Source organism: Nycticebus coucang, chromosome X (genome assembly GCF_027406575.1).
Source record: "Nycticebus coucang isolate mNycCou1 chromosome X, mNycCou1.pri, whole genome shotgun sequence".
In the NCBI taxonomy this organism is placed as follows: Eukaryota; Metazoa; Chordata; class Mammalia; order Primates; family Lorisidae; genus Nycticebus; species Nycticebus coucang.
Window position 1 is genome coordinate 187,112,498 of NC_069804.1, and position 26,956 is coordinate 187,139,453.

The following is a 26,956-nucleotide window of genomic DNA, read 5'->3' on the forward strand; positions in this document are numbered from 1 at the left end:
GGAGTTAGATGATATCTCAAAGTAGTTTTGATTTGCATTTCTCTGATGATTAAAGATGATGAGCATTTTTTCATATAGTTTTGATTTGCATTTCTCTGATGATTAAAGATGATGAGCATTTTTTCATATGTCTGAAGTCCAAGCGCCTGTCTTCTTCACAGAAGTTTCTCTTCAAATCCCTTGCCCAGCCTGCAATGGGATCCCTTGTTCTTTTCTTGCTAATGCGTTTGAGTTCTCTGTGGATTCTGGTTATTAAACCTTTGTCGGAGACATACTCTGCAAATATCTTCTCCCATTCTGAGGGCTTTATGCTTGCTTTACTTACTGTGTTCTTGGCTGTGCAGAAGCTTTTTAGATTGATCAAGTCCCAGTAGTGTATTTTTGAAGCTGCTTCAATTGCCCGGGGGGGTGGGTCTTCCTCATAAAATACTCACCCAGACCGATTTCTTCAAGGGTTTTCCCTGCACTCTCCTCTAGTATTTTTATAGTTTTATGTCTTAAGTTTAAATGTTTTATCCAGTGAGAGTCTACCTTAGTTAATGGTGAAAGGTGTGGGTCCACTTTCAGTCTTCTGCAGGTTGCTAGCCAGTTCACCCAGCACCATTTGTTAAATAGGGAATCTTTTCCCCAATGAAAGTTTTTAATTGGCTTGTCAAAGATTAAATAACAGTAAGTAGCTGGATTCTTCTCTTGGTTCTCTATTCTGTTTCAGACATCTACTTCTCTGTTTTTGTGCCAATACCATGCTGTTTTGATCACTATCGATTTGTAGTATAGTCTGAGGTCTGGTAGCATAATTCCTCCTGCTTTGTTTTTATTTCTGAGTAATGTTGTGGCTATTCGAGGTTTTTTCTGATTCCATATAAAACGAAGTATTGTTTTTTTCAAGATCTTTAAAGTATGACAGTGGAGCTTTAATAGGGATTGCATGGAAATTATATATTTCCTTGGGTAGTATGGACATTTTAACGATGTTGATTCTTCCCAGCCATGAGCATGGTATGTTTTTCCATTTGTTAACATTTTCAGCTATTTCTTTTCTTAGAGTTTCATAGTTCTCTTTATAGAGATCTTTCATGTCCTTTGTTAGATAAATTCCCAAATAATTCATCTTTTTTGGCACTACTGAACGGAATAGAGTCCTTAACTCTTTTTTCAACTTGACTATTGTTGGTATATATAAAGGCTACTGATTTATGAATGTTGATTTTGTAACCTGAGACACTGCTGTATTCCTTGATCACTTCTAAGAGTTTTGTAGTAGAGTCCCTAGTGTTTTCCAGATATTCTATCATATCATCTGCGAAGAGCAAAAGTTTGATCTCTTGTGACCCTATATGGATACCCTTGATCACCTTTTCTTCCCTAATTGCGGTGGCTAAAACTTCCATTACAATGTTAAAGAGCAATGGATACAATGGGCAGCCTTGTCTGGTTCCTGATCTGAGTGGAAATGATTCCAATTTAACTCCATTCAATATGATATTGGCTGCGGGTTTGCTGTAGATGGTCTCTATCAGTTTAAGAAATGTCCCTTGTATACCGATTTTCTTAAGTGTTCTGATCATGAAGGGATGCTGGATATTATCAAAAGCTTTTTCTGCATTGATTGAGAGAATCATATGGTCTTTGTTTTTTCATTTGTTTATGTGCTGGATTACATTTATAGATTTATGTATATTGAACCAGCCTTGAGACCCTGGGATAAAATCGACTTGGTCATGATGTATAATAATTTTTTTTTTTTTTTTTGGTTTTTGGCTGGGGCTAGGTTTGAACCTGCCACCTCCGGCATATGGGACCAGCGCCCTACTCCTTGAGCCACAGGCGCCGCCGATGTATAATTTTTTAATGTGTTGCTGGGTTCTGTTTGTTAGGATCTTGTTGAATATTTTTGCATCTATATTCATTAGTGATATCGGTCTATAATTTTCTTTTCTTGTTGGGTCTTTTCCTGGTTTGGGGATCAGGGTGATGTTTGCTTCATAGAAGGTGTTGGGTAGTCTTCCTTCTTTTTATACCTTTTGGAACAGGTTGAGTAATATAGGTACTAATTCATCTTTAAAGGTTTGGTAGAATTCTGACGTGAAACCATCTGGTCCCGGGCTTTTCTTTTTAGGGAGGTTTTGTATGATTGATGCTATTTCCGAACTTTATATGGGCCTGTTCAACATTTGCACTTGATTCTGGCTAAGTCTTGGAAGGTGATGTGCTTCCAAGTATTGGTCAATTTCCTTCAGATTTTCATATTTATGAGAGTAAAGTTTCTTGTAATATTCATTAAGGATTTTTTGGATTTCTGAGGATTCTGTTGTTATTTCATCTTTGTCGTTTCTGATTGATGAGATTAGAGATTTTACTCTTTTTTTCCTGCTTAGGTTGGCCAAAGGTTTATCTATTTCATTGACCTTTTCAAAAAACCAGCTTTTTGATTTATTGATCTGTTGTATTATTCTTTTGTTTTCAATTTCATTTAATTCTGCTCTAATTTTGGTTATTTCTGTTCTTTCACTGGGTTTGGGGTTGGAATGTTCTTCCTTTTCCATTTGCTTGAGATGTCCCATTAAGTTGTTAACTTCCTCTCTTTCCATTCTCTTGAGGAAGGCTTGCAGTGCTATAAATTTCCCTCTTAGAACTCCCTTTGCGGTGTCCCAGAGGTTCTGATAGTTCGTGTCTTCATTGTCGTTTTGTTCCAAAAAATTTAGCAATTTCTTTCTTAATCTCATCTCTGACCCAGCTATCATTCAGCATAAGGTTATTTAACTTCCATGTTTTTGTATGAGTATGCAGATTCCTGTTGTTACTCAGCTCAAGTTTTATTCCATGGTGGTCCGAGAAGATGCATGGAATAATTTCTATTCCTTTAAATTTATTGAGGTTAGACTTGTGACCTAAGATGTGATTGATTTTGGAGTAAGTTCCATGGGCTGATGAGAAGTATGTGTATTCTGTTTTGTTGGGATGAAATGTTCTGTAGATGTCTGCTAAATCCAAATGTTAGATAGTTAGGTTTAAATCTAAGATTTCCTTGCTCAGCTTTTTGTTGGAGGATCAATCCAACACTGCCTAAGGAGTGTTGAAATCTCCAACTATTATGGAGCTGGAGGAAATCAAGTTGCTCATGTCTGTTAGAGTTTCTCTTATAAATTGAGGTGCATTCTGGTTGGGTGCATAGATATTAATAATTGAGATCTCATCATATTGAGTATTACCCTTAACAAATATGAAGTGACCATTCTTGTCCTTCCTTACTTTTGTTGGTTTAAAGCCTATTGTATCTGCAAATAAAATTGCGACACCTGCTTTTTTCTAATTACCATTTGCCTGAAATATGGATGACCATCCTTTCACCCTGAGTCTGTATTTGTCTTTTAAGTTAAGATGTGACTCTTGTATGCAACAAATATCTGGCCTGAGTTTTTGTATCCAGTCAGCTAACCTATGCCTCTTTAGAGGACAGTTTAAGCCATTCACACTAATGGAGAATATTGATAAGTCTGGTGAAATTTTGGGTATCAAGTTTTTCAAAAGTCCAGTGGATATGTTTAATCCTTTCACCAGTGTGGAAATTGGAGTTCGATCCAAAGTTTCTGAGTGAGTTTACTTTTGTGGTATAGGATTGGGTTGGTCATTATGGAGGATAGGTCTGAGAATATCCTGAAGAGCTGGTTTGGTTATGGCAAATTTCTTCAACATATGAATGTCATTAAAGTATTTAATTTCTCCATCATAAATGAAACTCAGTTTAGCTGGATACAAGATCCGGGGTTGAAAGTTATTTTGCTTTAGGAGATTAAAAGTCGGTGACCACCCTCTTCTGGCTTGAAAAGTTTCAGCAGAGAGATCTTCAGTCATTCTAATATTCTTCCCTTTGAAGGTAATGGTTTTCTTTCTCCTGGCAGCTTTGACAATTTTCTCCTTCATATTAACTTTAGTGAAGTTAATTATGATATGCCTGGGGGATGTCTTATTGGAGTTGAGTCATGCTGGGGTTCTGAAGCTGTCTGCTATCTGAATTTCAGAATCTCTAGGCATGTCTGGAAAATTCTCTTTCATAATTTCATGTAGAATGGCCTATGTGCCCAGCAAGGCCACTTCATCTGTTTCAGGAACTCCAATGATTTGGATATTAGCCTTCTTCGAATTATCCCAGAGCTCTCTGAGAGAATGATCCGTTTTTGCTCTCCATTTCTCTTCTTCTTTGAGAGTTTGGGAGCATTCAAAGGCTTTATCTTCAATGTCAGAAATCCTTTCTTCTGCTTGCTCCATTGTGTTGCTGAGGGATTCTACTGTATTTTTCATATCTTTGAGGGCTGCAAATTCTTGCTTCAGTGTGTCTAAGTCTTTGGTGGTTTTGTCTTTAAATTCGTTAAATTCTTGAGACAACTTTTGAATTTCTCCTCAAATTCCTAATTCCGCTTTATTAATCTTGTCTGCAATCCAAATTCTGAATTCGATTTCTGACATCTCAGCCAGTTGTTTATGAATGGGATCTTCAATTATATCTGCCATATCTTTCCTTGGGGGGTTTGATCTATTCTGGTTATTCATGTTACCAGAACTTTTATGCTGATTCTGCCCCATGGTTGTTTTACTTCCTTTGATTTTTTTCCCCTGGGTCTTTGTCGAGGGCCTGTACAGTGTTGTGGCCTGAGAAACTGGGGCCCTGTCTGGTGTGGTGGTGCTAAGTGGTTCTGTCTTGTTTTCAGCTGGTTTCTCTTCCACCCTAGTGAAACAGATACTCTGGATTGAAGTCTCAGCTGTGGAGAAATATCAGCAATGAAGTCACCCCGCCCCCACAGGCAAACAATTGGAAAAGGAAAATCAAACCTTCCCACCACCGTGTACCCAGGGCACCACCTGATTTATCCTCATGTGATTGGTTCAGTTCAAAAGGTCCAAATCAATTGTCTCAGTCTGCACCTGTCTCTGGTGAGCGAGTTTAAGAGGTCTCTGGGAACTGGATCACAGGGGTCTGGTGACTACTCTGGTGTGGTTTGCTCCAGTGCTGCATGGAGTCTGGAGGAGCCACCCAGCCAATAGATCAGTCTGGGAAGGTTGATGCCTCCTTCCCCGCCTTGCACCACTGTCACACCAAGTCACTGATAGCCCTGCAGTTGGCTGACCCAGTTGCCTGTAGTGAACCAGTACTCCAGGAGTTTGCACCTGCCTGAATCACAAGGAAGTCTGCCAGGACTCTGTGCTCTGCTTCTCTCTAGCAGGAGAAGGTGAGGCCTGACAACCTCAGGCGCTTGATGAAGGTTGGGGGGTTTTCACTCAGGTCCAGTCTCGCCCCTGATTAATGTTACTGACAGAGCAGAACAGAACAACTCTGCAGTTCCCCTGCAGAAGAGAAGCTGAATTGAGTTCCAAATCAGCTTGTCTTTGCTCTTGTATTGTCTATAGGCTGACGATCCCCTGAGGGCCAGGTGCATCTTAGGTTCAGTAAAGCGGACTTCTGTGTCAGCCCCACCCTGACAGTTTCCCCAGTAGCAAGTTGGTGTTGCCTCACGCAAATCCTGTACTCACAGTCTCTGATTGCCCAGGGAGACAGGGGGTGTGGCTTCAGAATATTCGGTAGTGAGCCATATTGCTAGCAAAAGAGGGCTGCTGTTTTATGCCTCAGAGAACTGCTGCTCCGGTGCAGCTCCCTTCCGGCCAACTGTCCTCTCTCCGCTCCCACGCCCCAGAGTCTGCAGTGACTGGCTGCAGCCCCAGCACTGTCTAGACCCCTCGAGCAATTGCCCAAGTGTCTTGACTCCTGGGGGACAGGCCTCCAGACCTTGGAGTGAGAGCATAGGGGAGCGCTGGGAGCCCAGGGTTGCAGGCAGAGAACACACAGTTTTACACTGTTTTATGCCTGGCTGTATTGTCACCAAAAGACGGCTGTCGCACTGTGCCTCAGGGAACTGCCGCTATGGTGCGGTCCCCTCTCCGCCAACCGTCCTCTCCTCACTCCCGTGCCCCGGAGCCGGCACTGACCAGATGCAGTCCAGGCACCATCCACACCCCTCGAGAAATCACCCAAGACTCTGAACTCCTGGGGGACTGCCCTCCAGACCTCAGTGTGAGTGGAGGGGAGTGCTGGGAGCTCAGAATTCCAAGTAGAGACTATATACAGTTTTATACAGTTTTATGCCTAGCAGGAGGATGCTGTGGCACCCTAGTAGGGGAGGTAGGTCCAGTTTTTAGAGGGTATCTCCCATGGAGTGTAGTAGGAGGACCTTTGAACTCTGCCCGATTGTTTGTGGGGCACTCCGAGCCGTTCTCATGGGGGAGGGGACTCCTGTCCGCTTAGTGATGGATTTTGTACCCTTTGTTTGTATCCTTGTGGTCGCAGCTCGCCTCAGCGGGGTTGATGTCCGTTCTTCAACCTTCTCTCTTAGTGCAGCTCAAATCCACCAGGTTACTTGCTGAATTTTTGTCCTTTAACTCTCCTTCTGGACAGGAGCCTCTGTGGAAAGCTGGCTTCAGTCAGCCATCTTGTCTCCTCCCCACAATTTTAAAAGTAATGATTTTGTGGTTACTGATCTGTTAAAAAAAAAAATGAGTCATGAAGGGGCTAGGCCTACTGCATACTAAAAGATATAATAAATTTATAAAAATTAAAAGCAACTTGATACTGACACAAGAATACACAAAAAATGCAATGGCTCAGAAGGAAGAGTCCAGAATACTATTAAATATTTACTAAATACATATAAGAAGATAGTATTTGATAAAGGTAGTAGTTAAAATCAATGAAGGGAAAATAGATTATTCAATAAATAGTGATGGACAATTGACTGGCCATTAAAAAGCTGAATTTTATCTTACTCCTTACACCAAAGTCAATTTCAGATGGACCAAGTAATTATATATAAATATGAAACCACAGTTAATTAAACATTGAATCATGTCAACTCTGCCTTCAACATAGATATTGGATTCATTTGCACCTAGTGTAGGGCATGGACTAGTAAAATAATGTCCTAATCCTACCTCTAATTCTGTCCTCCATCAATTTATTTTCCATACAGCAGCCACAGTGATCTGGACTTTTGGATTTTTGGACTTTTGGACTTTTAGTCCAAATCAGAGCATGTCATATATCTGCTTAAAACATCTCTGTGACTTTGTATTATGAATAAAATACAATCCCAGAAATTCAATAACCATACGCTGAATGAATAAATAATGTCCATGGCATTATAGATGATCATAACAAAGAAAAAACACTAGAAATAGCCTAAATGTTCATCAGAAAGAGATCTGCTAAATTATTTATGGTACATATACACAATGAAATGTTGCATAGTCCTCTAAAATAATTGAGTAGAGTCATATATAGAAAGTTATCTGAACTATTGTATATGACAAAGCAAGTGGCATAATATTGTTTATTAAGAGAATTCATTTGTGCAAATAATGAAGGGGGTTCTGTAGGATAGAGCCTAGGGTTAAAAGTGCTAGGCACTAGGGACAGAATCATCTTGGAAAAAGCCAAGCATCACTGCTGGTCCTGAGTACTAAAAACAATACTCACTAGACACAGCATACTGTTCCAACCCTAAGCCATATATTAACAATGATAAAATTAAGGCAAGACAGAAGTGCAGTAAACAGGATGTGTTAGGAATTCAATCATGCAGCTAAACTCCTCATTTTTTAACCTTTAATCTCTCTTTAAAGTTTGCCACTGTACTGTGTTTTCTCATGCCTGAGATTTCAATAAAAAACAGTGAGAAACGTTGGAGGGGGGGTTGCACCCTTGTCACTCTGTGCAGAGTGCTTGCTGATATTGGCCTCCCCAGGTCCCTCAGCTAAATTCAAATTGAGTAGGCATGTCAAGTCACACCGACAAATGGTGCCCAGTGTGAGGAAAACATGCAGGCTACTCTGTGAAGCAGCTGTGAGGAATCTGTGAAGAAGACTACACAGGCCACTGGCCTGATTTCCCTAAGCTCAACAAGGGGAAAGGAGATCCACTCATACCAGTAAAGGAAACAATGGGAGCCAAAGGACTAGCCTTAGACTCCCACAGCAAGATCAAATTTAGGGATTGACCCATAGGATACCTTTGTGGTGCTGCTTTGCTTTCGTTTTCTCTTCTTTCTTTATGATTGTTCTGATTTACTCATGTTAATATGGGACAAGAGGCTTGTGTGTCTGATACTTCCATGCTTTTGTCACCCCCAGAAGGGGATCTAAGAAATTCAACTCTTCCTTACCAAGGGAGGTAGACCTGGAAGTGTTATCCCTGTGTAAAACCCATCAAAGAACTCAATTCAGCTGCGGAGCCAGATAAGCAGAGGTATGTTTCACCGATTTACTTTTATTTTCCATGCTTACTTTTTATTATGAGCCCTGCTGAGGTTTAAGCTTGCTGGACTTCCTGATCTACATTCCACCTGCTTTCACTGTCTTCACTTTCCAGATAAGATGTACCTTTTGACTAGGGAGAGACAATCTATCCTGATAGTGCACTTCATCTCCCAGTTAGTCCCTAATATTTGGCATAAACTCCAAAAGTTTGTAAAGGAGCATCAGACTACACAACCAGATTTCCAAACTTGACCTTCAGTGGTCTTTGGTAACTGGATGGAGACAGAGAGAAGGGAGAGAGAAGATGGGGCTGGCAGTAGGCCCCAGGAGCAGAAGGAAACTTTTCAAATGATAGGCAACACTGTTGTAGAAGATTTTGAGAGATAGAGGTACCCTCAAGGCTCTAACAAGAAGATGTCAAGTATGTGCCCTTCTCTGAGGGCTGCACCTTGCTTCCTCTGCAGCCAGCTGGATCTCTGGAGAGAAATGAACCACGGAGCAGATCTCACACCTCAAACTGATGCCCCACCCCCACAAGCTGGCATCCTCCACACCTATGGCCCTTCTAGGACTGCATGAGTCTAAAGGACAGATGCCAGTCTTGGAACAAGCTCAATTTCTTCACACTGGAATGACTGTGTGGGGAGCAGGCTGTGGGCGGCAGAGCCCCACAGCCTGGAGTGGCATTCAGGGAACAACCAGTAGCTGCTTCTCCTCCTTTAACAACATTCTTTTCACCTGCCAGAAGTCATGTATCCTGTGCATACTTTCCTCATTATTGGCCAGCACAATTTTTCCACTTTAAGGATGATCTCTTCCCCATGTGTTAAGATTTATGCAACCTTGTTAAGACACTGCATAAATAAAGTTGTTTGCATGGTTCAGGTGCTGGCTGCAGCCATTGGCTGTGTTGGTCCTCCTGAGGCCATCCTATCTCTCATCTCTTGTGTGTTTTGTTCTCATGTGTGTCCCTCTTCTTCATTTCCTCCCTTTCTACTCAGGTCAACTCTGACTCCTCATGCCGGTTTGTGAGAGGTCTCTCTCTTGTGACATGACTAAGCCTCGGTTAACACTCTTTCTGTTATGGGTAAACAAACTGATTTTAATAACATTAAGACAACATCATCTGCTCTCCCTGAATTTTAGGACCTCTGTTTTCCTCTCCTATCTCCATCTCTGGAGTAGAAGGTAAAATACACCCCTCTGTGTATTACATAACTTCTATGCTGCTGGGAGATCAATTCTAATTGCCCTACCCCACTGTTTGAATGGAATCTCAAGGTTAAGTTAAACATCTAACTTCTTTAACATTGTAGGCTTTCTTTCTCAGACTCTTGGAGAATCTTAACTGAAACTTTGTATACAACTTTTTTTCTTCCGAATTTGGAGTTAAAATGAAAGGAACTGGTAAGTAGGAGAGAGATGTGTAGGAAGATATGGGTATGAAGATGTACTTCTAGTAAGGAAGGATAAAAGAAAAGAGAATAATTTCACACAAGAAATAATCTTCTGTGAAAACTTTTTGTCCTAAAGTAACTGGTGGCTTTAGAAAGAACATTTAAGACAAAAATGAGGGATTTAAAAATGTCAAAAGATTGTTTGTGTAATTCATGAAGAAGAACCTAGAAATTTTGTATTAAGTTGGTTATAATGAAAAGATAATACCGAGTTAAAACAACGAAGTTTTCTATTCTCAGTTTGTAAGACTTAATCTTTGAAGCCTCTTGGATTTATGTTCTTGTACACATCAAAGTAATGTGCATCAAAAGTAAAGTAATATGCATCAATTTCAGAACTCAAAGGGTTAATCTACCACTATAGAGTTAAAATGCAAAGTTTGTTAATTTTTTTTTTTTTTTTTTTTTTTTTTGCCTGCTAATCAAGATAAAGTGCCAGCTCTCAGCAGAAGATACAAAGTGAGTTACTCATTTGGAACTAGAGAACAAAAGGGGTCCTCTTTACTTTTTTTTTTTTATTGTTAGGGATTCATTGAGGGTACTAAGAACCAGGTTACAATGATTGCATTTGTTAGGTAAAGTCCCTCTTATAATTGTGCCTGGGACCTCTTTACTTTTTAAAACAGGAGCCACTTTTCTTTCTGTTCTATCTGGCTTTTATAGTAATGTAACATATTCTTAACAAATAGATTCTCTTGATTTATATTATATCCAAGAATTTTATTTTCTCCTTTCCATTTGTACTAGAAAGGTGGTCAGGGTAAAAGTGTCAGATATTGACCAGTTCTAATTTTCAGACTCTGTATTTTCAACTGCATAACAAGATTTAATTTTTCCCACTTAGAGGCTATCCACCTGCAGATGCTGGTCACCACCAGGTATCAACATTTACAACAACAACCTGAAATCCACCTGTTTGAAAACAACCCTCTGAATGGACATCCATTCCTGCCCTGACAGAGAGCTGATTACAGAACCCACTGCTCACAATGACCCTTCTCAGAGAAGAAACAGAGTAGACAGTGACCCTTTCTGCAAAGAAATGGGCTCTGAATATCAGAGGGGAAATGTTAAATTAGGCAGTTAGACATGAACCAGGCAGGTGGCAGATACAGCTATTTTGGCAATTTTATACTGCCATGATACAGGTAGGCCTGAGTTGTCATGGTAAGTTGTCACAGAGTTAATGTAGGAATGGGGCTGATCAAGACCTTACAAACAAATTCAATCATCCTTTAAAACAAATAGGGGGGTATGTTAGGACAGGTAACAAAATTCCTTTGGTATAGAAGCTAATCAATTTCCCAAGAACTTTCTAACATGAACAGATAACTTATTTTAAAACTAGCCTGATTAAAACCCCTCTCCTATATTTCCTTTTAATAAATTCAATCTTCTCTAAAAAAACAAAAAGGGGAAATGTAGGACAGAACACAAGGTTAAACATGCTATGTACTAGAGACAGAGTAATCTTGGAAAAAGCCAAGCATCACTGCTGGCCCTGAGTACTAAAAACAATACTCACTAGACACAGCATACTGTCCTAACCTTAAGTCATATATTAGCAGTGATAAAATTAAGGCAAGACAGAAGTGCAGGAAACAGGATGTGTTGGGAGTTCAATCATGCAGCTAAAGATAAACTTCTTTTTTAACCTTTACTCTCTCTTTGTTTTTCTTTTTGTTTGTTTGTTTGTTTTGTTTTGTTTTGTTTTTTTGGACAGCGCCTGTGGCTCAAAGGAGTAGGGCACTGGCCCCATATGCTGGAGGTGGCGGGTTCAAACCCAGCTCCAGCCAAAAACTGCAAAAAAAAATACTCTCTCTTTGAAGCTTGCCGCTGTACTGTGTTTTCTCACGCCTGAGATTTTAATAAAAGCTACTGAGGAATGTTGGAAGGGGGCACACCCTTGTCACTCTATTGTTGGCATTGGCCTCCCCAGGTCCCTCAGTTCAATGCAAATGGACTGAGTAGCTGTTATTAATTTGCACTGAGTCACACCAACAAGGGACTACCTCTGAAATGTGTTACTGTGGACATGACTAAGATGAGCAAAGAATTTTACTCATCCCCTCATACCTTTCCTTCTTGCTTGCATTCTTTACAAAGAGCGTGGTTTTCTTTGTATAATGAAAAGCTAGATAATGAAAAATAAAGTGATTTTTTAAGAAGTTCACAATAAATATATCAAAGTGAAAACATCAAAGCAAATAACAAAGGAACTTAAGCCATTTTATATAGATAAGGTGCTCAATTCACAGAATGTGTGACAGTTATATACTTTTTTATATAAAATAACAATTTCATCAAAACACATAAAACAAAAGTGTTAGAAATGTAGAATCTGAGAGAAAATAATGCTAACTGAAAGATTTTAAATTTGTCTTATTGTTAATTGTAGAGGACACCAAGAGCCAGACGATCTCTGAGCAAGATGATTTGCAGCTCGGGGGCAGACCCTTGGGCAATTCATCTGCAGGTGTTCGTTGTGGAGAAAGAGCCCAAGCCCATGGAGAAACAGCCCGAGCCCATGGCGATCCTTAGGAATGCAGTCATTGTCCAATACTCCCCTCACCTGTCATGTACCGCCTCAATAAAAGGCTACTGCGGAGGTTGCTCGGGGCTACCCTGCCATCAAGGTTAGCCCGCCCTCTGCAAGCTTGTATTTCTAATCCATGTCAGGCCTGGTTCCTTCCTGCGGCAATCGAGACCAGGGCCATGGGGGTTGCAACAGTTAATGTATGATTTTCAAAAGGATAAATCATGATTCATACAAATATAAAATCTATATATATCAAAGATTTTATTTAGCTTATTATTTAATCAGGGAACCAGTAAGATGTTAAAATTTGTTTAAAGGAAACTCTAAACAGTTTTGCCACCTCCAGAGAGCCATAGGAGAGGAGTGGGAACCCCTGATGCATTCAGCTGGCTAATGAAAGTTCTTTCCATAACATTTTCAAAGAAGTAATTTTTTATTTTATTGTTGGGGAATCATTGAGGGTACAAAGAGCCAGGTTACTCCAAGAGGTGTGTTACACACCATGGCCCCACACCCCCATGCTCTTTGTAAAGAATGTAAGCACCTCCTTCCCTCTCTCTACTCCCCCAGTCTCCTTTCCCCACCATGTACTAATATCAATTGTCCTCATATCAGAATTGAGTAAATTGGATTCTTGCTAGGATCCAATTCTTGTGATGCTTTATGAAGAAGAATGTATTTCAACTCCATCCAAATTAATACAAAAGATGTAGAAGCTCAAAATCCCTAATTATAAGAGAAATACAAATCAAAGAAGTAAATCTTGAACCATAGCTGATTATAAATTTTGTTTAAGAAGCCTTAAAGTAATACAGTCTGTATGGTAAAGATTTTACAGCTGTCATGATTACAGATGGAAAAGAGATTTTGTTCTAAAGGGGAAAACTAAATTATTTTGTTTTATTAAAGATAAAACTAATTTTATAGTGTGACTGGTCATATGAACTAAAAGGTTCTTGACAAAACAATTGATTTAAGTGCTTACTTTTTGTTTAAGTTAATTAAAGCACTTTTACATTGATAGTGAAATATATAAACATGACATATACAAACATGCAAACATATAGATGTATAGGAGTAGATACTTTTAGGTAAAACAAGGCAGAAAGTTTATAGTTTGCAAAGTTAAGGTATATTAAGGAAGAAGTTGCAGCTTTTTGGAAGTTAGAGAAAGGAAGTTCTAAGGTCTTTTTAGTGGAGAAGATAACTGGAAAGTAATAAAGGATGAGCAAGGAAACTTTACCTCCTAGTGAACTGAGAAACTGTGGAGTATATGGGGGGGGTGTTGTATTTTAATGATGGAGATAGGAGAGAGAAATAGAGGCCTCTAAAATTTAGAAAGAGCAGAGGACATGGTGCTGGTATTTACTAGAATCAATTTGCTTACATTTGTCTGAAATTTGTTACCTAAGGCCATCCCAATGTGATAAAGTTGAGTCCATTTTGAAGTCCAATATGTCAGTTAGACATAAGCAGTTTTTGTGGGTCCATGGGTATGGAGCAGTTTTTGTGGGTCTCCATGTCAACTTAGGAGACCACTGGTTCCAGAAGGAGGAGGTAGTTTCCTCTTCTAAGGAGAATGCATTCTCACTTCTAGTGTCTTTTTGTTTTGCATCTAGGTCCTGGGGTAGAGACCTAGATGCAAAACAGTAGTAGAGAATGTTTCTAAAGGAATTTTACTTCAAGGACCTATAGTCATAGTGGAAGAAGGATTTCAATCTTATAGAAGGGCATGGTCTTTTTGCCTGAGCCTTGAATAACTATCTCTAGATTTAAAATGGCAGCCATTATTTAAAAAACAGAAGCCTATGTTAACCAGTTTCATGAAAGTATTTGAAATTGTATGTAAAACCAGCACATTGTACCCCATAATTGCATTAACGTACATAGCTATGATTTAATTTTTGTGTGTGTTTTTTTTTTTATTGTTGGGGATTCATTGAGGGTACAATAAGCCAGGTTACACTGATTGCAATTGTTAGGTAAAGTCCCTCTTGCAATCATGTCTTGCCCCCATAAAGTGTAACACACACCAAGGCCCCACCCACCTCCCTCCATCCCTCTTTCTGTTCCCCCCCATAACCATAATTGTCATTAATTGTCCTCATATCAAAATTGAGTACATAGGATTCATGCTTCTCCATTCTTGTGATGCTTTACTAAGAATAATGTCTTCCACGTCCATCCAGGTTAATACGAAGGATGTAAAGTCTCCATTTTTTTTAATGGCTGAATAGTATTCCATGGTATACATATACCACAGCTTGTTAATCCATTCCTGGGTTGGTGGGCATTTAGGCTGTTTCCACATTTTGGCGATTGTAAATTGAGCTGCAATAAACAGTCTAGTACAAGTGTCCTTATGATTCTCAACAAAATCCTAGCCAATAGATTACAGCTTATCATCAAAAAAGTCATTCATCATGATCAAGTAGGTTTCATCCCAGGGATGCAAGGCTGGTTTAACATACGCAAGTCTATAAAAGTTATCCACCATATTAACAGAGGCAAAAATAAAGATCACATGATCCTCTCAATAGATGCAGAAAAAGCATTTGATAAAATCCAGCATCCTTTTCTAATTAGAACACTGAAGAGTATAGGCATAGGTGGCACATTTCTAAAACTGATTGAAGCTATCTATGACAAACCCACAGCCAACATTTTACTAAATGGAGTAAAACTGAAAGCTTTTCCTCTTAGAACTGGAACCAGACAAGGTTGTCCTCTGTCACCTTTACTATTCAACATAGTGCTGGAAGTTCTAGCCAATACAATTAGGCAAGACAAGGAAATAAAGGGAATCCAAATGGGAGCAGAGGAGGTCAAACTCTCCCTCTTTGCTGACGACATGATCTTATACTTAGAGAACCCCAAAGACTCAACCACAAGACTCCTAGAAGTCATCAAAAAATACAGTAATGTTTCAGGATATAAAATCAATGTCCACAAGTCAGTAGCCTTTGTGTACACCAATAACAGTCAAGATGAGAAGCTAATTAAGGACACAACTCCCTTCACCATAGTTTCAAAGAAAATGAAATACCTAGGAGTATACCTAACGAAGGAGGTGAAGGACCTCTATAAAGAAAACTATGAAATCCTCAGAAAGGAAATAGCAGAGGATATTAACAAATGGAAGAACATACCATGCTCATGGATGGGAAGAATCAACATTGTTAAAATGTCTATACTTCCCAAAGCAATCTACCTATTCAATGCCATTCCTATCAAAATACCAACATTGTACTTTCAAGATTTGGAAAAAATGATTCTGCGTTTTGTATGGAACCGGAAAAAACCCCGTATAGCTAAGGCAGTTCTCTGTAACAAAAATAAAGCTGGGGGCATCAGCATACCAGATTTTAGTCTGTACTACAAAGCCATAGTGCTCAAGACAGCATGGTACTGGCACAAAAACAGAGACATAGACACTTGGAATCGAATTGAAAACCAAGAAATGAAGCTATGATTTAATTAAAAAAAAAACAAACAAACAAACTTTTTTGTCTTTGGGACTGTTGTCAGTCCCATTTTCTCTTTTTCTCTATATTCTCACCATCTCTATTAAAATACCATGAAGGCCAGGTGTAAAAGTTTCACTTCTGGGGCCTGAGACGTCTTTTAAGTTTTGGAGTTTATGCCAAATATTGGGGCTGACTGAGGGATGGGGTGGACTGAGAGATGAAGTACTTTGCTTCTGTCTGGTATTAAGATCTAAATTGGTAGAGTTGTAAAGGCTTTGAACAGGAAAAAAGGCTAAATTTTCATCCTGGCTATGAGAGATTTATTATGACTTTTGATCTCTGAAATATCTCAGAGGGAGAACTTGTATGTGGAACAGAAGAGAGTATATAGCTAGGGGGAGATAGTGATTGGGGAGGTAGGCAGGTGGGTAGAGCCAATGACTGGGGAGGTGTTTGGTCAAGGCAAGTTGGTAGGGGGAAGAAGGAAGTTGATGGTCATGGAAGCTGGAAGCTGCAGGTGAGTGGGGTGGGAGGCTGTGGTGGGCAGCTAGTGTGGGGGGAAGCTGGAAATGGTGGAAGTTGGCAATAGAAGAAGCCAGCACATGGGGGAGGAAGTTGGTGAGAAGCTGGCAACATAGGAGTGTGAGGGGATTGGTGGGGTGTGAGGCAGGGTTTTTGTGAGGCTCTAGGTGTGGGTTAGGAGGTGGAGGAGCAGTAGGAGTTTGGTGGTCGGTGAAGTGAAAGGAATCTATGGAGGGAAGATAGGGAATAAAATCAGGAGAAGATAGAGGGAGAGGGATATGAGTGATGAGTATATGGTGGATTGAGCATGATTTGCATAGGGAAGGGGAAAAGCAGAGAGAGAGAAAGGCCTGAATATAGGGAACTTTATGCCATTTCTTTGGAGGAAATTATTTAAGTCTTTAAGATATTGAATTCAAAGGTTCCATTCTCAGGCCATGTAGACCCATTATCCAGTTTGTTTTGATGCCAAGCCATGTTGCAATAAAATATGGGGCATTTTGGCTGACTCTCCTCTTTGAGGCCTACATTTTTATATAGTTGAAGGAGACATCCCAGGTGTGTTTCCACTGAGGGGGTAGACGTGCCTGCTCCAGGTCTCAGATGTCCTTCCCCTAACTGGGTGGAGAAGCGAGCAAACCCTGTTCCTTAAAACACAAGATAATGAAGAAAAAGAGTTTCTCTGAAAGGTCAGGAATCCCCTATTCCTCTCAGAAACTCATGGCCCCCTGGGGGCCAGAAGCCCAAACCAAGGCCAAGCACTGGGACTGGAACAAAAGCAAAACTCCTGGTCAGGTGAAAGTGAAGAAGTAGAGTGGACATGATAACATAGAGGCATGGAGAATGCTAAAGGAAGTTCTGTTTGAACTTGAAGGACTTTATTCAACCTTAAATGTCAGTTGGGACAAAATCCTCTAGAATTCTCTAACAGCCAGGTCAGTGGAGTTGGGTCTGATCAACATCAGGACCAAGTTCTGAGGAAACTTGGGTGGCTGGGCTGGGCCACCAGCCAGCCACCAGTCCTGGGTTTCTGGCACCAGATAAAAGGAACTTGGCAGTGTACCCAGAGATGAGACCAGAAGAGGTTCAAGCCAAGTTTAAAGAAAGGGAACAGAGACTTGCCTGGGCAAAGATGGTATCTGCACTGAGGGTGGTTGTAGGCTTATTTTTATACTGGACACAGGGCAAGGAAGATTCAATAGCTTGCTGGAAGGGTCTAGGGGCCTAGGCTCTTTCTGGTGAGACTCTGGGGTTGGAGCTATTTAAGCCTTTTGTTCTAGGAGGAGAGGAAGAGGAGGGAAAAGTAGGAGGAGGAGGAGGGGGAAGGGTCATGCAGGGCTGCATTAGGCCCCCAATAGCTAATATCCATGAGCCCAGTTTCCAGCCAATCTACAGGGTCCCAGGGTGCCACTGGCTTGAACCATGCCTACATGGCTGAGATAGACGTCCCTGAGCTGACCTCACAGAGATGGAGTCAAGGCTTAGTTAGAGGAGGCCCCACCTCTGCACAGCCCCCCTATGACCACCAAATGCTGTTTTTAGGGCAGAGACATGTCCCAGGAAAGTTTGGCCGGAGCCTCAGAACTGTAGCTCCACCACTGCTCCAGGGATTCCACTCTGGTGCAGCCTCCACAACCAGAATAAAGTCAGTAAAATCAGCAAAACAGGACCAGGTCTGCAGGGCAACCAGGTAGTAACTTCCTGGCCCCTTCTCATCCAGAAGCAGATACAGTTAGTCTTTTCTATTCTTGGAGTGCCACCTCATGTCTGCACAATTTTTTCTCTTTTTTTTTTTTTTCTTTTTCTCATCCTAATACTGTACCACCACCTCATGTTCATGCAGAATTTTTTATAGTAATTATAATTAATATATATTTTTTTCTTTATTCCCTTTTGTTATTTCATGCAGAGGACTAAAGAAGACCATATTAACCTCAGATATATAGAGATATATAGATACTCTATTTTACTTTTAATATTTTAAGTATTTAAATTTTTATTTTCTTTTTCTTTATTTTTTCTTTTTCTTTTCTTTCTTTCCTTTTTTTTTTTTTTTTTAGTGTAATGGTGTCACAGCTCACAGCAACCTCAAACTCTTGGGCTTAAGCAATTCTCTTGCCTCACCCTCCCAAGTAGCTGAGACTACAGGTGCCTGCCCCAAAACCTGGCTATTGTTTTGTTGCAGTTGTTTTAGCTGGCTCGGGCTGGGTTCAAACCCGCCACCCTCAGTGTATGAGGCTGGCTCCATAACCACTGTGTTACAGTTGCCAAGCCTATTTTATTTTTCTTGACAGAGAAATGTTTGGTAGCCTGGGCTGCAGTGCCTTGGCATTAGCATGGCTCACAGTGGCTTTGAACACCTGTGTTAGGATATGTCTCCTGCCTCAGCCCCCCAAGTTTCTGGGAGAACTGGTTTCCAACACAGTGCTTGGCTGATTTTTCCTATTTTTGGTAGATGCAGAATCTCACTCTTGCTCAGGATGGGTTGTCTCAAGCTCTTGACTTCAGGTGATCCTGCCATACTGGCCTCCAAGACTCATAAGATTGCTGGTGTGGGGCACTATGTCTGGCCTTTTGCTGAATGAAAGCTGGATCAAGGAGGAGATTAAATAAGTAAATCATTAAATTCCTTGAACAAAATGACAGTAAAGCTACAAGCTATCAAACCTGTAGGATACTACAAAAGCAATCGTAAGACATAAATTTATTGCACCAAACACATCCAAAAAACTAGAAGAGCACGAAACTGTCATACTTGGAAGAACTTGAATAAATAGCTCTTTGATTTGTACAGAACCAGAAAAAAAAAACACAAAATAGCCAATAAAATTCTATAAAATAAAAGTAAATCTGGAGGCATCATGTTACCAGACTTCAGATTATACTACAAGTCTATAGTGACCAAAACAGCATGCTACTGGCATAGAAATAGAGGCACATATCTATGGAACAGAACCTAGAGTTGAAACCAGCCTCATATCACCATCTGATCTTTAGCAAACCAAACAAAAGCATACACTGGGGAAAAGAATCCCAATTTAATAAGTGGTGCAGGGATAACTGGTTAGCCACAGGTAAAAAGACTGAACTAAACCTGCACTTCTCACCACTTACATAAATGGGATCGCAGGATCAAATGGAAGGTCTACTTTTAACTCTGTGAGGATTATTCACAATTCTTTCCAAAAAGGCTGTATTAATTTCAATCCTAACAACAGTGCAAAAGTGTTCCCTTCTCTCCACACCCACACTGGCATCTGTAGCTTTGGGACCTTGTGATATGGGTTATTCTCACTGGGGCTAGGTGATATCTCAAAGTGGTTTTGATTTGCATTCTTCTGATGATTAGGGATGATGAGCATTTGTTCATGTGTTTGTTGGTCATTCTTCTGTCCTATTGAGAAAATATTCTGTTCACGTGTTTTGCCTAATAGGGCTGTTGATTAATAGTGTTGTTTGCTCTTTTCTTATTGATTTGCTTGAGTTCTTTGTGGATTCTGGTTATTATCCCTTTTTCAGATTTGTAACATGTGAATATCTTCTCCCATTCTGAAGGTTTCCTTTACTGATTGTGTTCTTAGCTGTGCAGAAACATTTTAACTTGATCAAGTGCCGTTTATTTATTTTTGTTGTTGCTGCAATTGCCAATGGGATGTTCCTCCTAAATTCTTTCCCAAGGCTGATATCTTTAGGAGTTTTTCTCACACTTTCTTCTAGAGTTTTTATCATTTCATTCTTAGATTTAAATCTTTAACCAAAATGAATTAATAATATTTTAATGATTCCAGAACACTTAAACTGATGAATAGCCTCCTGATTCTTTCTATAAAATGAATACAAAATCCCCCAAACCTCAGATATTATAAAGTTACAGAATAGAATTACTTTAGACTAACACCCTTTAAAAAATGCTAGCAAACTGAATAATACAGAATGTCCCAAAGGCTGCCTATAAAGATGCCATACAAAGGAAAATGGTAAATTGTAGCTAAATGTACCTTTATTTACCAACTATTCATTACAAAATTTTATAAAATATTTACAAAGTATTCTCTACATGTTGGCCCCCTCTTTGCAAAATTTTGTACTGAATATTTGTTAAATAGTGGTACATTTAGGTATAATTTACCATTTTCCCTATGTATGGGTGAGCTTTAGGACACCCTGCACATCATAACCAAGCAAAATTTACATCAAGAATAAAAGAATAATTATTATCTTTGCAACTATTCTGCAAATCTTAGAAAATTGAAATGTTTAAAAGTAACACATATATGGTGATAAAACAATTACAATATCAAAAAAAAGAATAAAAGAATAATTATTATAACACCAGGAAATCTAGACTATAAATAATTACATCAAAGAGTTTTAAATATTTCTTTATCATCAAAGATAGCCAAAAGTTATTTGAGAAATCAACCATCACTAATTTTTGTAAAAAACCTCAGGAAACAACAGTAAAATATTTCTGGGTGGTGCCTGTGGCCTAGTGGGTAGGGCGCCGGCTCCATATACTGAGGGTGGCAGGTTCAAACCTGGCCCCGGCCAAACTGCAACAAAAAAATAGCCGGGTGTTGTGGAGGGCGCTTGTAGTCCCAGCTACTCAGGTGGCGGAGGCAAGAGAATCACCTAAGCCCAGGAGTTGGAGGTTGCTGTGAGCTGTGTGATGCCATGGCACTCTAACAAGGGTGATAAACAGAGACTCTGTCTCTACAAAAAAATAAAAATAAAAATTTCCTTAACATGATACAGACTGTGTATATGTAACCAATAGTCATTCAAAGAAATAAGACAAAGATGACCTTTACCAATATGACATGTCCTTTTCAATGTAATAAAACAAGTAAAACAAGTACAACTTAAAATACTGAGAAAACGAAACAATTATTCATACTTTTAGAATTCACTATTGTCTGCTTGTACTTTAAAAAGTACTTTACTTCTTGGAACTGACCTTCTTACTTCAACCACACTCTCTCACATCTCTAACCACAATTTATTGGTCCACAGGTGAGCAGTTTTCTTAGAAATCCCTAAATATCTACTCCCAAACTCCACTCTATGCCTGCTTTAACATATATAAACCTACCAATGAGGCCAGAAAAAATATTACTTTTTTTTTTAATTTAACAAGTGCTATAATTCCTAGAAGGCTGTTGTAGATTTCCTTCATTATAATTGAAAAGATTCCCCCTTCCTCTATTGGGGTAGGGAAGCTGGGGAAAATGACAAGCTGGCCCTCTAGCTCTGAGAATATGTTCTCTGCTTTGGTTTAAAATGACAAGTTTTGACAAACATTGCATAGTGGTATTTAAAATAAATAACTCAGACTTTTCTTGAAAGTAAAATCAAGGAAGCACAGAATTCCTGCAAAAATAAGTAGAGGAAAACAGGTGAGAATTTTATAAGCCTCGTAATTACTTCTCCAATACAATCCTCCCTCTTTAAAACCCCAAAGCTGGTATATGACAATATTAGGTGTACCTTTTCCTATAGCTTCTTCCTAGGAAGGGTAAAGATAAAACTTTGACTTGAGAAGTTGTCTTATTGGGTAAAGAATAATTAATTTGATTTCTGGTGTCTATTGATCTCCACCCTAGAGTTCATACTACTCCCTCATAGTTGTCCATCTCTTTGTAGCTGATGCAGGTCTAGGCTTTGGTCATTCTCAAGTATCCTAGATAAAATACGGGATCACATGCTAATAATATACATGTATAGGAGGCACAGGTATTTCAAGAGGAAAAATAGATTGCAGATTCCACTAGAAGCATAACTATTGAAATGGGTACACCAAGAATTTAAATAAAACAAACATAATAAACATATAACACACAAGAGAAGATGTTGGCAATATGACACAAGGATAAGACAATATAAAAAGAACCAAATGAAAAGATCACATTAAAAACAAAGATAAAAATAAAGACCAAGATAGATGAGATAATGGAAATAACTAAAGAGTAAATTTGTGAATTGAAAGATAAGATTGAGAAAATCTAGAATGCAGAAGGAAATAGAATTAGATGCCTCCCATTGGCAGGTTTTCCACTTTACCGTATATGTAATAAATCAATTATGTATATTATTAGAGTTCCTTGAGAGCATGTATCTCTAGTACTTAGCTTATTTCCTGGCACATGATACCTCAGTAAAAGTTTATTGAATAAAACTACTCTGTTTAATTGCAAGTAGAGAAGGTTCTGACAAACATATTCCTAGAATGTTGGCCTTTCTAATTTGTTAGGCTAAAATTATATGAATAATTCTCTCAATATGTCTGAACAACTGAATCATGTTACCTTAATGACTGAAAAAAAAAAAAAAGAGATCCCTTTTCTGGAATGTATTACATCAGCAGTACCACTTCCCTATTACATCTCTGCCTCACTCATACTTTATGGTACAGTTCAGCTGTGAAGTCAGTTTGGGCTTGGCCAGAGGAAGCGACATTGTACAAAGGGTACTTTGGAGTCAAAATAGACATTAGATTTGAATTTCAGCTCTGCTATTGAGATACTTAACCTCTTTAAACCTAACTTTTTTTTTTTTACCATTGTTTACTATATCCTTACATATATCTACTTTATGGAGATATGTGTGGATTATTTATAAAATTCTAGCTGTTGCTGAAATTTCAAGAAATGGACCTCAAGAGGATACCACTTAGGATTGTTGGAATATTAATCAAGACCATGCATATTTAAAAAAAATAAAAGGTGAGGTGCAGTGGCTCACACCTATAATCCCAGCACTTTGGGGGACTGAGGCAGGAAGATGGCTTGAACTCAGGAGTTTAGGACCAGACTGGGCAAAATAGCGAGAGCTCCATCTCAAGGAAGAAAGAATGAATGAAAGGGAAAGGAAGGAGAGAATAAATAAATTAATTAAAAATAACATAATTAGTCAAAAATAAGTCAGTCAGTCAGCCAGCCAGACACAGTAGTACCATCTGTAAATCCAGCCACTCTGGAGCTTGAAGTTGGAGGAGTGCTGGAGCCCAATTTAAAGCTGTGTAAGGCTGAAGTGAGCTATGATCACAGCATTCCAGCATTCCAAAACAGAGCAAGACCCCATCTAAAAAAACAAACAAGACACACACACACACATCAGAATGTAAGACAGATTGTAAAAACCTTGTCTCACAACACAGCAACTCAGAAAATGTAAATGCAGTCTGCCAGAGGTGAGGAACTTGGTTTTGTGCACTATTGTATTAGAACCTTGGATATAGGAGAAACTAAACAAATAATGTTCAGTAAATAAAATGTTAATTTGTTTTCCTTTCTCTGCCTACTTTGCTCATAAAATATCTCTGGGGACAGGAAGCAAGGGGAGGGGGTAAAATTATAGCTATTGGGGTGCTTGCTTCAGCAGCACATATACTAAAATTGGAACGATAACAGAGAAGATTAGCATGGCCCCTGCTCAAGGATGACATGCAAATTCATGAAGTGTTCCATATATATATATACACACACACACACATATATATATATATATATAGCTATTGGGTACAATAAAGTCTATTTAGGTGATGGGCATACTAAAAGCTCCCACTTAAGCACTATTAATATAAAAGGTATCCATGTAATAGAAACATTTGTACCCTGTTAATATTTTGAAATTTTTTTTAAAAGGCCAACTCTCATATTAATTATTGTTGTACCGTGCATATTTATCTACTTTACACCCCTCTTTAATTTTTGTATATGACTTTACATTATACTTCTAAATTTACTGTCTTCTTACAAGAAGTATTCTCATCTCTAAACAAAGTCAGTGATCTGCACAGCTGCGTGAAGATGTTATAGTTATCTTCAATGCAGCCCTAAGCAAAAGTGTATCCTAATGATCTTGTGAGTCTAGCGATCTGTGTGAATTAATTTCTGTCACTTTTTTTACAGAGCTCCAAAACACTCTGCAATTACTTTTTAGTAGGGAGTAAGATGGACTAATTGAAACAAAACAAAACATATCCCTTTATTTCGTTCGTTACCTATGGACTGACAGCTTTCAAACATTGTAAATGAAAACCGTTACTTCTACATGCGAGCTACCTGAATGAAAGTTTGGCTCTTTTCCTTACAGGGAACCCCTGAGGCCAGAGATATGTGTGGATTCACACATTCCTACTCATTCCTACTCGATTTAAAATTGAGGGCGGTAGTAGGAAGCAAAGAAATATTGGGGATGTGCTGGGGAGAAGAAGGGCCCAGGAAGCAGCTGTTCTAGGGTCCCAGCTCCGTAACCTGAACTCTAGGTGACTTAGTTAAATTCCACTGGGCCTTAGTGTATTAGTCTGTGGGGATGCACTCCTAACTGATTTTCCCCCATTATTTTAACCATGGTCTCCTTTCTTTCAGAGAAGTTTTCTGTGTGAATCTCGAGTGGGGTGAGGAAGAGATAAGAGAAAACCAAAGCCAACCTAGTCTTGTTGACTGTTACATCCCCTCGCAGGTCCCCTTGCCTCTTGAAGAAGGTTGTAACATTAGTCTGCTTCCCATGCTTTACCGAACCTGGGCTACACTCACCACCTCGTATTCAGGGGATACGTTCAGTATTTAAAGGGAACTGCCCTGGAGTCTGCGCCCTGCAGGAGTGAAGAGAACAACAGGGTGGGTGCCCTGCCCAATCCCTCCAGCTCACCCTTCACAGAGTGGCTATTGTTACTCAGTCCCCCCCGTCCCTGCTGCCTTGCTTCCAGCTCTGAGGCCCCGGTAGCATTTCTTTCCTTTTCTTTCTTTTCCTTTCCTTTTTCCTTTCCCTTTCCCTTTCCCTTCCCTTCCCTTCCCTTTTCTTTTCTTTCTTCAGAGTCTCACTATGTCACTCTCCGTAGAGTACTGTGGTGTCACAGCTCACAGCAACCTCAAACTCTTGGGCTTAAGCGATTCTCTTGCCTCATCCTCCCATGTAGCTGGGACTAGAGGCACTTGCCACAACACCTGGCTATTTGTTGTTGCTGTTGTTGTTGTTTAGCAGGCCTAGGCTGGGTTTGAACCCACCAGCTCAGGTGTCTGTTGCTGGCTCCCTAGCCAGTGAGCTACAGGCACCAAGCCATCCCAGAGAATTTCTATAGAGGTTCTTGGTTGTATATTTTGAAAGATTTTGACCCTTGCCAGAATTTGCTCTCAGTCTTCTAACCTTTTTGCTAAGGAATGTGTCCTTGCTCTCTTCCTCAGATCCTGGCGTCTATGTCATAATGTGCGCTATCTAGACAATGCAGTAGAGAAGCCAGGAACAGAAATGGAAGAGGAGCATGGAATAAAACACATTATGTATCCATCTAGGACTATTTGCTCCCATCAACTAACTCTGCCCATTTACCTTTGTGTTCCCTCTAAGGAGCCTCTGCAAATAGCTCTGAGAGGGGTGGAGTCAGGAAGCCAAGACTGTGGGAGGCAAACTCCAGGCCCCTATCAGTATCTGTGCTGTATGGCTTGAAACCCGTTTTCTCATCAGGAAAACAGGGATGTTGGTAATAATTACTTCACACTATTACTGCAATGATCAAATGCAAAAATAGATATCTACCTTATAATACTGCTTCATAATGAAGAGCATTACCCTTGTCATTAGTATGCATTTTTTGTTTTTTGAGTCAGAGTCTCACTCAGTCTCCCTGGGTAGAGTGTGGTGGCGTTACAGCTCACAGCAACCTCAAAATTTTGGGCTTAAGCAATCCTCTTGCCTCAGCCTCCCAAGAAGCTGGGACTACAGGTGCCTGTCACAATGCCTGGCTATGTTTTAGAGATGAAGCCTCCCTCTGGCTCAGGCTGGTCTCAAACTCATGAGCTCAGGCAATCTGCCTGCCTCCGCCTCCCAGAGTACTAGGGTTACAGGCATGAGCCACCATGCCTGGCCATTAGTATGCATTATTTCAACAAACTATAATGGAGCACAAGTTCTGTGCTACCTTGAGGAGATAAGATTGGTGAACAAGAGTAATAAGGTTCTTGCCCATATGGAATCTATATTTTAACAGGATAGATGATAAGCAAGTAAGCAACAAAAATTATTTTGATCATTATAATTTTGTAAAGAAAATAAAACCAGAAAATTCACAGAGTTAACATGTGGCAAAGTGACTAAAGAGAAACCAGCAGTCAGGAAAAATTCATCTTGTAAACCAGAACTTGAATGACAAGAAAGACATGCACAGGGAGTTGGAGGTTTTGCATTAAGTGCAGTGTAAATAGCTGATGCAAAAAATCCAAGGTGAGAACATGTGTGGCTTGTTCCAAGGTGGAAATCGCCATCTTGCTATATGAGGATAACTTGGAGACATATTTCTGACTCTGCACATGTAGGGATAACTTATATGGGCTTCTCCATTCTCATCAAGAAAGAGTTGGAGGGCGGTGCCCATAACTCAGTCAGTAGGGCGCCAGCCACATACACTGAAGCTGGCAGGTTCGAACCTGACCAGCTACAACAATGACAACTGCAACAAAAAAAGTAGCCAGGTGTTATGGTGGGCACCTGTAGTCCCAGCTACTTGGGAGGCTGAGGCAAGAGAATTGCTTAAGCCCAAGAATTTGAGGTTGCTGTGAGCTGTGATGCCATGACACTCTACTGAGGGTGACATAGTGAGACTCTGTCTCAAAATAAAATTTAAAAAAAAAAAAGGAGTTGGAAAATGTGGAAGATTTGGCAATGTGTTT

General features: G+C 39.7%; 1 non-coding gene across 1 annotated transcript; it reads left to right on the plus strand.

Moving 5' to 3' along the window:
* Positions 1 to 23,653: 23,653 nt before the first annotated feature.
* Positions 23,654 to 23,761, plus strand: LOC128578677 (U6 spliceosomal RNA). The gene has a single exon (XR_008377817.1). It is a non-coding gene; the product is annotated as a U6 spliceosomal RNA (small nuclear RNA).
* Positions 23,762 to 26,956: the final 3,195 nt, after the last annotated feature.